Raw genomic sequence first — 12,039 nt, forward strand, 5'->3', positions numbered from 1 at the left:
ACTTATACGAAATTCATGGATGCAGCTCTGGCTCCTCTATGACTCCAGGGCATCCACATTTAAAATGTATATAAGCGACTGGCTTAATCTGACCCAGTCTCAAGAGCTTGTGCTTCGACATCAGCATGTCGTCCTAGCTCATCTCAAATTTCTGGGGTTGAGACTCAACGCCAAGAAAAGCATTCTCTCTCCGGCTCAGAGGACAACATATTCACAGGAGATGACACAATGTCCCCTCTACATCTCTGACTCATCCAGCTCCCCTGGGTCTGGACGCTATGGCCCATGCATGGCCAAGACTGCGTCTTTACGCCATTCCTACGATTTCCTCTGCTCCCGGGAGTCCTGGCCAAGGTCCGTCGACAGGGTCTCGCCTCTTACTGATAGCGCCCCGTTGGCCGACCAGAGTTTAGTAATATCCCTCCTCGAAGGCTCGCCATGGGCGATTCCAGTCAGGAGAGATCTTCTCTCAAGCTTGGGGGGGGGGGATGGCTTCTGCCTCCAGGCAACAGTTTCACATTGGGTGAGGGTTGTTCTTGCTCAAGTGTGTGATGCGGCAGGTTGGTCCTCTCCGCACACATTTGTCAGGTTCTATAGTTTGGATGTCCATCCTACTCATTTCCAAGGACTTCTTTCCTCCGCAATTTACAACACCGGAGCAGAAGAGACTTCACTTACTGTGTCCAGGATGTGCTCTTCAGATTTACTTCCACCGCACTAGCCAGTGGCGTAAGTCAGAGCAGCTTTTCATATGCCGTGGGGGCCTCAGTCAGGGGTGTGGCTGCCACCAGGCAAACAGTTTCACATTGGGTGAGGGTTGCTATTGCCCTAGCCTACGAGGCGCGTGGTCAAACTTCGCCTCTAGGAGTTAGTGCCCATTCAACCAGTTGAGTTACATCTTCAATGGCTTGAGCAAGAGGTGCGCCCTTGCAGCAAGTGTGTGATGGGGCAGGTTGGTCCTTTCCGCACACATTTGTCAGATTCTATAGTTTGGATGTCGATGCTACTCCGGGCTTGCATGCCTTTGAGTCATGTCTGAGACCATGGCTCCAGACACTTACAGTGCGGCGGCGTTGGTATTCTTGTTCCCATTAGCGCTATTGAGCGCAGCATCGAGAGTAGCTTTTGAAAGGGAATGTCTCGGGTTACTTGACTGTAACCCTGTTCCCTGAAAAAGCGGGAACGAGATGCTGCGCCTCAATGCTGCACTGTTGTCGTGTCTGCACGTCTCTTCAGACAAAGGGGTAACCTGAGGATGTTTCCGTTTAACGTCTATTTATATATTTATATTTATATATCAGTGACGTCACCTGCTGAGGTTATTTATGCCAATTATTGGCGTGTTTGACACACATGCTTCACAACCGGTCGAACAAAGAATGTTCTCATTAGCGCTATTAGCGCAGCATCTCGTTCCCGCTTTTTCAGGGAACAGGGTTACAGTCAAGTAACCTGAGACGATTTTCAGGTGATTGTGAAAGAGCTGGAATAACTGGTTCAGGTGTGTTCAGGTGAAACACTGTTGAAAACAGTTCATGACAACCTGGGATTTTTAGGGTTGATTGTGGTTTCAAATTTATTTGGCTTATAGACAAAATTATTTAAATTGAATCTGAATGTGAAACCAAAGTCTTTAATTATAGTGTTTTTAAGGTATTTTAAGAATGGAATTTCTTGGACACATACAGTTTCTTTGCAAATCATTTAGACTTTACTCTGCTAGCAGACTTTTTTTAAACCACAAATGCAAGTTCAAACAAAAGCAGTGGACATTTTTCCAGTGCAAGCAAACAAAAGAGATATCATCTTGCTCATTTATTTATTTTGGAAGTAATTGTTTTCTAATTTTAAGCACTAACTTTTGGTGTGTGAAATGACCTTTACATTTCATAATTTCTGTGTTACAACTTTGTGATTTCATGATTGTAAGACATGAAAGGCTGATTGACGTCATGCGTTTATCTCTTCTGCACCTCTGCAAGATTTCTTATCATTCTTAAGACTTAAAGAATGAGGGTTGGTTGATCTTAACTATAGAAAATATTTACAGAATGTGTTTTGTTTTTGGAAAGTTATGAGTCATGACAAATTCCTGCAGCAACACATTCATCTTTATTATTAATACAAGTCAACAAGACAATTAACACAACAAGCTATTTATTATTATTCTATAAATCTACAACATATACAGTAACATACAGCAGAAACACAGATTCCATCAATCATCCATTACTGTAAAAGTCATATTTATGTCATATTCATTCAGAACTATAGTGATGTACTTTATAAAAATAGTATCTATTAATTCACATTCTTCTTATATACTGAAAGTAACACTGTAATACTGTATTACTGTCTGATTTAACCATGGACTTTACATTTGAAGAATATTCTGCTGGTTAGAGAACCAGAACTGCTGCTTCCTGAAAGAAAAATACTTTCCCAGAACAAGTATAAGACAGATTTGTGCGTCTGATCTACACAGATGTAACTGTGTTTGGTGTCTGGATGTTGTGTAAATCTCTCATGTCGTCTGTGACTCTTCTGATTCTCTGTCATGTTAGAAACTGGGAAGGAAGGACACAAACATCTGATTTTAGCCTTCATTTACTGCTCCAGCAGAACACAGCATGATTGTGATTTCCAGTGAATGAATTCACGAATCAGTGTTACTTTGAATAAAGCATCATGAAAGCATGCACTTGTGGAAATATTTATTTCAGATCACATTTCTCATTACAGATGTAGTTCACATGACAATATAAAATCAATAAATGTAAATGTAAATCATGTGAGTTTATACACAGTGAATGAAAAGTTACAGTGTAGAATTGATTTCACACCAGAGATGAAGCACTGCTGATGTTGAAATATAACTGTTTTATCTTAAACATTAAAAAAACTCACAGTTTGGTTTGCCGCTATTAATGCTGTTCTGTCTGAATAGACTCGATGTCGTTGCTTCTTTAGAAAATAGCATTTTGTATGCCATTTTTTTAACTTGCTCTCTTCCATGTTTCATGAATCTGTAGTTTCTTCTGCTCCATATATGTTCTCCCATTCATTACTTTGTCAATTCAGCTTTTTTATTTTCTATTTCAAAAATATAGAAGTTCAATTTAGAATTAAGTGAACACTATAATGACTTTTGAAGTTGTAAATAAAACTGATTACTGGAAAATAATTTAGAAGAAAGTACTAGTTCAGACTCTCAAAATTTCATGTTCAATGCATAGTGTTTCTTAGAAACTGTGAAATGATTTCTACTTATTTGTTTGTCAAAACTTGTAAATAATTAGTCTGCAATACAACCTTTACATTTCAGTTTCACCATAATAGAAAAAAAATTATATTCAAATTAATAAAAATATATTTAAAAAATGATTAAACAAAACAAAACATTTAATCACCTTGTGATGAAGTTCACCACAGCTCTGAGATCCGCTGGTGTTGTGCAGACACTGATCTGTGTACTTGTAAACTATTTATACTGTACTGACTTCAGGTAAGTGTCACACCCACACCTTCTACACTCCCGGAATCGGACACTTACGCCACACCCACTCGTCCCCAATCACCCGAATTCTGAACTCCTGTGCATCATCACCAGAACCACATATAAAGCCATCAGTCACCATCACTCAACGTCTGGTCTTGCACCGATCTCCTCACTTGCCTGAACGCCATTATTAAACCTACCTGAACTCTTGAACCCATGCAAGTGGACTCTCACCATCTGTCCGCATTGGAACGTCAGCGGAGGATCAACGCCGGGCTATGTCTCTATTGTGGGGGAGATGGACACCTCTTACCATCCTGTCCAGTTCGACCTCCACGCCCAGCGGTGAGTACCATCCATATACCTCCTCAAACTGCTCATCTAACTAAGACCTGGGTTACTCTAAGACACCTTTGCTCTTCTGTTTCAGTACAAGCCCTCATCGACTCCGGTTCGGCAGGCAACTTCATCAACCGGCAAACCTTAACTCGTCTCAACGCCAAACATCACCGAAGCCCTGTCGAACTCAAAGTTACCACCATACAGGGAAAGCCGCTGGGCAAGGGTCGTGTCCACTATTTCTCCCCCACAATCATCCTCCGCGTGGGACTCCTGCAAGAAGAAGACATCACGTTCATGGTGCTGGAGGAATCCACCGCAGACATCATCCTGGGACGCCCCTGGCTATGTGAAAATGTGAAATCAGGCACCTGATGGAATTAACCGCTGATTAGAGAACCGGCTTTACTGACGAGATGCGCATTAACGATCGGCCGATCGTGGTCGAAGCACCCATAGTTGTCTCCACCGCTGTGTATGCCGTCTCTTAGAAATATATACAATGTATTAATGACTAGTTAGACTTGTGATGACTACAGCGCCAAGCAGAGCGTTCTTAATAAATAATTCTGCAGAAGATTACCCAAGAGTCTCCTGGTCTTCGCTTCTGAGTTTCCAACACTGTACATTACTAATATAATGTCACAATAAAAACACCACACCATGATTGTCTATAAACTGTTTAATTCATAAATATGTATTACAAACAAACCAACAAACACAACAATCAATATGCATTTATACAAATATACCTGGATTTTATTTTTTTTCTGGGTGGCATATTGGTTTAAAAAAAATCAAGATTTTCAAAATGCTAAAATAATTCAAAAATAATATTAAATATAACAAATTGTAATATAACAAAAATATTAAATATATGACAAGATAAAATAACAAAAATATATGGCCCCATTAAAGGGACATTGTCATGTGTTGCTACAAACAAGCAATATGTTGTCTTGAGATTCTTCCAGGAGAAATATCAACAGGAAGTCCTACAAAAAAAGTCTGCAGAAAGTTGCATGTTGGTATGGTAAAAACACTCAATGATTTGCAAAGATAGCAATAACATTTGGCTAAACATTTGTGGAAACCTTACCTGACCATCACAACTGACCATCCCATTAAAAAGGGGAATGCAATGAAAGTTGCTCTGTTATGACAACAAAATGCATAAATATGAGAAAAAAAAAAAAAAAAAAGAAAGAAAAAAAACACTAATTTCTTACGTACATCCCATTAAATAATTAGAACAGTTAATAACAGTGGGGTGGGGACACCACACAACTGGTTTTGCTAGTTTTTTATATAACCTAATTTACTAGGGGACTGGGTTTAGAGTTGTAAAAACTTAATTTTCATTCTTTTCAAAAATACATCAATATACCAGGGACAGAGCCAGAAAATGTTGAACACAGGTGCTGAGGGGGTGCTAGATCACTGACGGGGAACTGGACAGTTCAGTGCTCCAGACTCGTTCTTTCCACTGGTCTAACTTTCTGAGTTGGTTGCAAAAGCGCGGTTTATTTATTTATTTAGCTACATGATATTAATCAATGCATGCTGATGAACTTTTATTATAGTTATTATTTATATGGAAATGACATCAGTAGTATTATTTGTGATTTTAATTTTGTGAACATAGTTCCTCTTTTGTTATGTAGCCCGGCTCCTGATGCTTTCACTTTCGACTTTGCGTGATCTTGTCAGGTTTTATGATAAAAGATAATAGTCTGTTTTGCTTTACATCTGTAACATCTTTTTTTCTTTTAAGACGAAAAAAAAAAAAAATGTAGTCGTTGTTATTTTTTATTAAAATTTACAACAACGATGAATCAGTAAGATTCAATGACAAACTAGCTAAAATGTTTTTAACAAAAATGAATAAGATGAGGCATGACAGGGCTGTGTAACAGGTTTACTCTGGTTGTGTTTTGTTGTTCTCAATGAAGACAATGCTGCTGGAGGAGGTCTCAGGATGTTGCAAAAAGCAGGTCTGCAGAAACACAGAGCACAATACAAACTTTTTTTTTTGGGTTACACCTCTCTCCCCTTCAGTCTGCCCGTACAGCATGGAGAAAGCTAGTAAGCAAAACCAATCTCAGTAAAATGTTCAAATGCAATTCATTGCATTACATTTGATGACATCACAGTCTCACATTACACTTAAACATTATTTATCTCATGAAATTAATCGATAACCTTATTTAGACTTATTTAAACCAGCGCTCTCATTTGAAGAGCGAGAGAAGAAACAACCTCTTCTTCTTCTTCTTTCAGTTTTATGGCCGTTCACTCCTTAGAAGTATTACCGCCACCTACTGTTTACCTTGCACTCATGAATAATGGATCTGAATTGCAGGAAGAAAAAAAAAAACCTTAAACATCCCAGAGGATCAGACACCAAGCTTCAGCTGACACTGCGTGTTCAGCTCCTCCAGGATGATCAGAGATTATTGCTCCTTCTCCTCAGGCTCTAGTCCTGTAAGCTATTGTTATAACGTTAAAAAAATGTTATCACGTCCTTAAACCTCTATCACTCAAACCCTTTCCCAATAAATCCATTTTACTCTCTGAGCTCTTCTTTATATTTTTTAAAAGATCACTAAGCTGTTCTTCATATTTACTACACTTATAAAACACATGTTCTACTGTTTCAAGCACACCACATTCATCACATGTTTTCCCATTAATGCCCGTGTTGAGTTTAATCTTTTATGCCCCATCATTACTTCTTCTTTTCTATGTCTTCCATAGCACAATTCTTTTACCCTACTGACTTAACAATACTATAATACCACCTACCTGTACTGCTACTTCCCCATCGTTGTTGCCATATTTTTGGTATTTCTCTATTAATTATTGATCTAACTTAATTTCTTTCTAAAGGTATCTTAATTTCTATCAAGTCTTTACTTAACGCTTCTTTTGCTAACTTATCCGCTATTTTGTTTCCTGTCAGTTTTTGTTGACAATATACTTTTAAGTGCTGATGACAAAAATACACATTTTCTCTCTTAAAACCATTCATTTTAATTATTAATTATAATATCTTCTGCTTTCTCCCGATCCTCCAGCAATATCATTTCAACATTAGGTTCAGGAATACTCCACACCGATACCCAGGGGCGGATATAGAAAAATATTGATGGGGTGGCGAGAAGGGGGCAGGAATTTTTGAGGGGTGGCAACATATGGCAGACGTATATATACTGAATTTAGTCACCGTTATCACAGATTGATGATAAATATATGTGCACACTACAAAAGGACACAGGCTATCATTTACAAACTTAATCTCATGCAATCAATGTCTTGCATTTGAAACAGTTCATATAAGGAATAAGTGACCATACCCCATAAGCACCACACACTCACTAATGCATACAGTATGCATCCACATGTCATTAAGAGCATTATAAAAGATTCAGTGTTATCAATATGTCAATTTATTATAAGAAACACAAGATTTTAACAGCCATTTCCAGCTGGGGAGACTCAACTGATTTTCTACAGTTTAGTGTTAATCATCATCTAACTCAACCAGTCAAGAGCTACATTTAGACTTAGATGTTATATGAATATGATCCTGAAGCATAGCTTTTATTAGCTGACAATAATCATAAATAAATAAACATTATAGGCACAAATACAAATGTACTTTTAGAAATAGTTTTTGAAAAATATGGTGTGATTGTTTTGGCAAGTTTAAATTAAAACTTCTATGAAAACTTGTGTGATATTCCTTTAAAATAATGTTTTAGTATATCTTTTAAGTATATTTTACTAAGCAATTTCATAATTTCTTAGACCAAACTTTTATTTTGGTGGGTTGTAACCAGAGTTTCTGTGTTTTTATAATTAACTATTATTATTAGCTAACAGGAAGTATAGCATATCAAGTATGATAATACTTGAAGTACAGCATACTCTACTGTTCAATAGTACTATATTTCTGTTTGAATTTCTTCAAAGTTACACCAAAATTTTATTTTAACAGGTTGCCATAAAGACATTTCCGTTTCTCTCAGTCTGTGAATACGATACGATACGAATGAATGACGATAGTTTTATCAAATGAAATGGTGAAATCCTCTCATAGCACCCTGGAGTGCACATGTGTAGCATACATCATGTGTCAATATAGTGAAGAGCTGAAAACACCATGCGTGCTTCAGTGTGTGTGTGTGTGTGTGTGTGTGTGTAGTAAAGCACACATTGCCAGAGACGTGTATAACAACACCTTAAGGGTTCCCATAAGCAGGAGTGTATTGTTGTGCCCCTCTTCCTCAAATATGATGATGGAAAAAACACCTACTAAAGGGTGAAAATAGAACTTTAATCAAATAAAAAACTAAATGAATAAATTGTATTATTTACAAATCACAATTGTAGCTCTCAAAATTTACCTGTGGCTATAACTTTATTATGACTCTAATTTATTTCATAGTCTCAAGCATTCAGAAATCATGCAAAAGGAAACCAAGCAGTTTTACTCTGATAAAACCATGGTTTATTTTTGTAGGGGTTGTGATATGCACATCTTTTTTGTTGAAGAAATTATAAAGGCTGTGTCATCTATAGCAAAAAGGTGTCCAAAAATGAAAGATGAAGTGAATATTTGAATTAAATGTTTGGTCAGTAGCCTAAACAAGGATTTGATTGTCCTGTAAGTGTAACAGCAGCAATCACATGGCATTTGTAATAACATGTACATAAACTCTTTATTTTGTATTTGCCTACATTACGTATTGTAACAGTGTTATTATTAACCAATCATTATTGCCTCATTGTTTTTTTTAAATAATGCATTTTAAGTCATTTTAAAGGCTATTGATGGCTAGGTCTGTTTTTATAGCAACAACAACAAAAAAATAAATATTACAGTATATTAATACTTACTTAAATTATTAGAGTTTGGGGTTCGGGAGTTCGGAGCGGGATTGCGAATCATTTGAGTCTGTTTGGGGATCGCAAACCATTTGAATCAGTTCGGGAGTTCGTAGCGGGATCACGAATCACGAAAGATTCGCGCTCATAAATTTTCAAATTGGCCATAACCTTTAATTCGTTGCTGCCAACTGGGGTCCGCCCCTGCCGATACCCCTTTTAATGGCATATTGGAACAAATATCTACATTTTCCAGACAACATTCCTTAACCCACTGTTTATACTTCCATCCAAAACTATTCCCATTATTATTTTTATATTCCCAGCAGTCATTTAAAATTTCTCGTGTGTGATGGCTCTTATTACAACCCTGCAAATTAAGCCAGTACATCATTGTAAGCGTTTTCCTCCTTAAGTCTAGTGGCATCTCTCCCATTTCAACCCTAATGGCATCTTAGAGGGGTTGATCTTATTGCTCCAAAGCAAATTCTAAGTGCTTCTAAAGATGGCGCTGTAGGCCAATCGCACGAGGTATCATGTGCGTCACCAATACGTGCCCCATACAAGACAATATTCTGCATGAAAGGTTCCCACTAGAATTAATCATGTACATAATGCCCCATAATAACTCCAAACAAAAGTATGAAGTTTAGATGAAGTTCATTAACAATATTCATATTTTGTAATATTTGAACCAGGTACACCTACACTACATGCTGTAGACATTAAGCTTTATAATTATTATGAAATAAAAGAGAGCCTCCATATCATTACGTGAGGTAAACAGCAAAGATAAGCTTTTCAAAAAGAAAACAGAACAAAAAGAAAACTAAAACTTAACTTGCTGGTGACAATGCTTGCTTGTTATTCTTTTCCCACCAAAGGAATACCAACATGTACACCTTCTCTGGTTTAAAAAGCAGTCTTTTACTTTACTTTATCTTGAAAACAATCAATATTTGCATCATTTTTGTTGCGCGCAGCTTAGCTTAGCGCTACTGCTGCACAGCGAGTAGGGGACCGCGGGGCACAAAGTAACACAGGGTTAATAAAGTAACACAACTTTAATTATGAAACAAAGTGATATTTTATACTAAACAAATGCAATTGGAAGGTAATTTACTTATTTATTTTTTTGTTTGCTATTTTACAAATGAGTTTTTAGTGACATTGATGGAAGGCATGTTAAAACAAATCTTTGGGACCGAGTAAAAACACTGATTTTATTTTGTGCCCTCTGTAAATGACATCAAGAGTTTTATGTACAAGTACAAGAAATAATTCTACGAAACTTTGAAAAATTGACTCTTAGTGACTTCATCCACTGATGACTTTAAAATGTTTCCAATGCAAGCAAACAAATGAAAAATCATTGTCTGGTTGATTTGTTTTTATTCATAGAAACAAGCTTTTGCTTGGTCAATGTCTGCACGTTCTGTATGTTTCTCTTCTCACTTCCGAGGTTTGTTCTATTTGACCTTATTAGTGCCCTGTATAGTAGCCATCACAGGATATTCTGCCCTGATTTTGGGTTGAAAAGGTCATGCATGATAACTCTGCTCACCTTGATGATGTGTTTAGGTGTGTTTGATTAGGGTTAGTTGAGCTGAACTCTGACGTCTCTGGATATGTATACCCTCAAAGCTTAAAACTGTTTTGTTACTTGTGTTGTCATATTGTATGTGCCTTTGATTTGTAGTGTAGTTTTTAATAGTTTAATGTTGTCATGCAATCTATGACTATATAACATATTCTAGAAAATATTTCCTGCATTGCAGTTGTGTGTATTTCTGATGCTCTCTGTCAAGTAAAGGATAAAGTTCAGCAAGAAAATTAAAACGCATTATATCATAAAATAACATACAGAAACAAATCTGATTACATCAATAATTACTTTAAACATCACATTCAGATCAGATTCATTCAGAACAAAGTGTAGTGTTGAAAATTAAATCCAAACATGTACTTTATAAATATAATGCCCATTTATACATATTCACATATATATTGTTTAATCAGTGATGGACATGTTGGAGAATATTCTGCTGGTTAGTTGAACAGAACCACTGCTTTCTAAAAAAGAGAAAACACATTTTGAGAAATATAACCAAGATCAATATAACATCATATTTCTGCATCAGTTCTACAGTGTTTTAATTCTCTTTATATGACGTGTAAGTCTCACCTCATCTGTGACTCGCTCTGAAACACCAAACACCAACATGAGAAACTGTGAATGAGAAACACATCTGAATATCCCTACAGCTCCCTATTTATTAATCAGTTAAGGTTTATAATATATTTCACATAACCGATGTTACATATGATCGACAAGACAATATAACAACTGTATGTGAGAACAAACGAAAACAGAAATGATGCTTTTACCAGTTTAAACAGAATGAGTGAAAAGTTGCAGTATAGATTTGTATAACAGCGGAGATTAAACACAGTTGATTCAATATAATGGTGTTTTGTCTGAAACATTATTAATACTCACAGTTCGGTTTGCCGCTGTTAATGCTGTTTTGTCTGAGTAGACTCGGTGTCTTCGGTGTCATGTTCCCCATGTTTCTCTTTCTTTCCTATCAGTTTAATTATCTGCAGTTCTTGTTTCTCCATATTTTCTCTCCCATGCCATACTGTCTTGTAAATTCTGCCTTTGTTCTGTTTCTGTTCCAAAACGTTCAGACGTTCAATGTAGAGTTAAGAATAGTTTTAATTTGTTGTTCATATTGCGTAATACAGGTTTACATTACACAATCTTAAATGTCCAGATTGAGATTAATTAATGAATACAAATAACTATACCAAACAATAAAAAAAAGATTAAAAGAAGTGTTTAATTACCTTGTGTTGAGCCAATAAGAGGAATCATCATGCAGCTCTGCCATCTGAACTACATGAACCTTTTAAAGAGGAACTTCAATCCCACATCCTCTCTCACACACATGATTGAAATCACACACTTAACACATGACATTCAGTTTCTGGTTCACATCCTTTCTCCTGTCACGATGTATAATAATTAGATTGATCTATAGGCATAAACATTTTCGATTTTTATAGAAATTAAAATGATTGAATTATTGAAAGTAGTACATCATTCCAAAAACAAGGTATAAATACAGAAATTAATAGTAGATGCTATAAAAACACTAAGCACTTCTCTCTTACTCTCTGAAAATTTCTGAAAACATTTTCACAAAAGTTGAATGACAAAAATTTGCTATGAAAAAAAACCTTGTTGAGTCTGAAAGAATCAACTTCACACAGTCAGCTCATGACAGGAAAGTGAAATACTCCAGTGT

The 12,039-nt window shown here is 36.4% G+C and overlaps 2 long non-coding RNA genes across 2 annotated transcripts; both read right to left on the reverse strand.

Moving 5' to 3' along the window:
* Positions 1–2,093: 2,093 nt before the first annotated feature.
* Positions 2,094–3,482, reverse strand: LOC113077951 (uncharacterized). Its single transcript, XR_003281422.1, has 3 exons — positions 3,411–3,482; positions 2,908–3,093; positions 2,094–2,567 (listed from the first exon to the last, which is right to left on the reverse strand). It is a non-coding gene; the product is annotated as an uncharacterized LOC113077951 (long non-coding RNA).
* Positions 3,483–10,105: 6,623 nt separating this feature from the next.
* LOC113077947 (uncharacterized) lies at positions 10,106–11,824 on the reverse strand. Its single transcript, XR_003281415.1, has 4 exons — positions 11,579–11,824; positions 11,229–11,401; positions 10,914–10,958; positions 10,106–10,801 (listed from the first exon to the last, which is right to left on the reverse strand). It is a non-coding gene; the product is annotated as an uncharacterized LOC113077947 (long non-coding RNA).
* Between the last annotated feature and the right edge of the window lie 215 nt (positions 11,825–12,039).

Source organism: Carassius auratus, unplaced genomic scaffold (genome assembly GCF_003368295.1).
Source record: "Carassius auratus strain Wakin unplaced genomic scaffold, ASM336829v1 scaf_tig00023612, whole genome shotgun sequence".
In the NCBI taxonomy this organism is placed as follows: domain Eukaryota; kingdom Metazoa; phylum Chordata; class Actinopteri; order Cypriniformes; family Cyprinidae; genus Carassius; species Carassius auratus.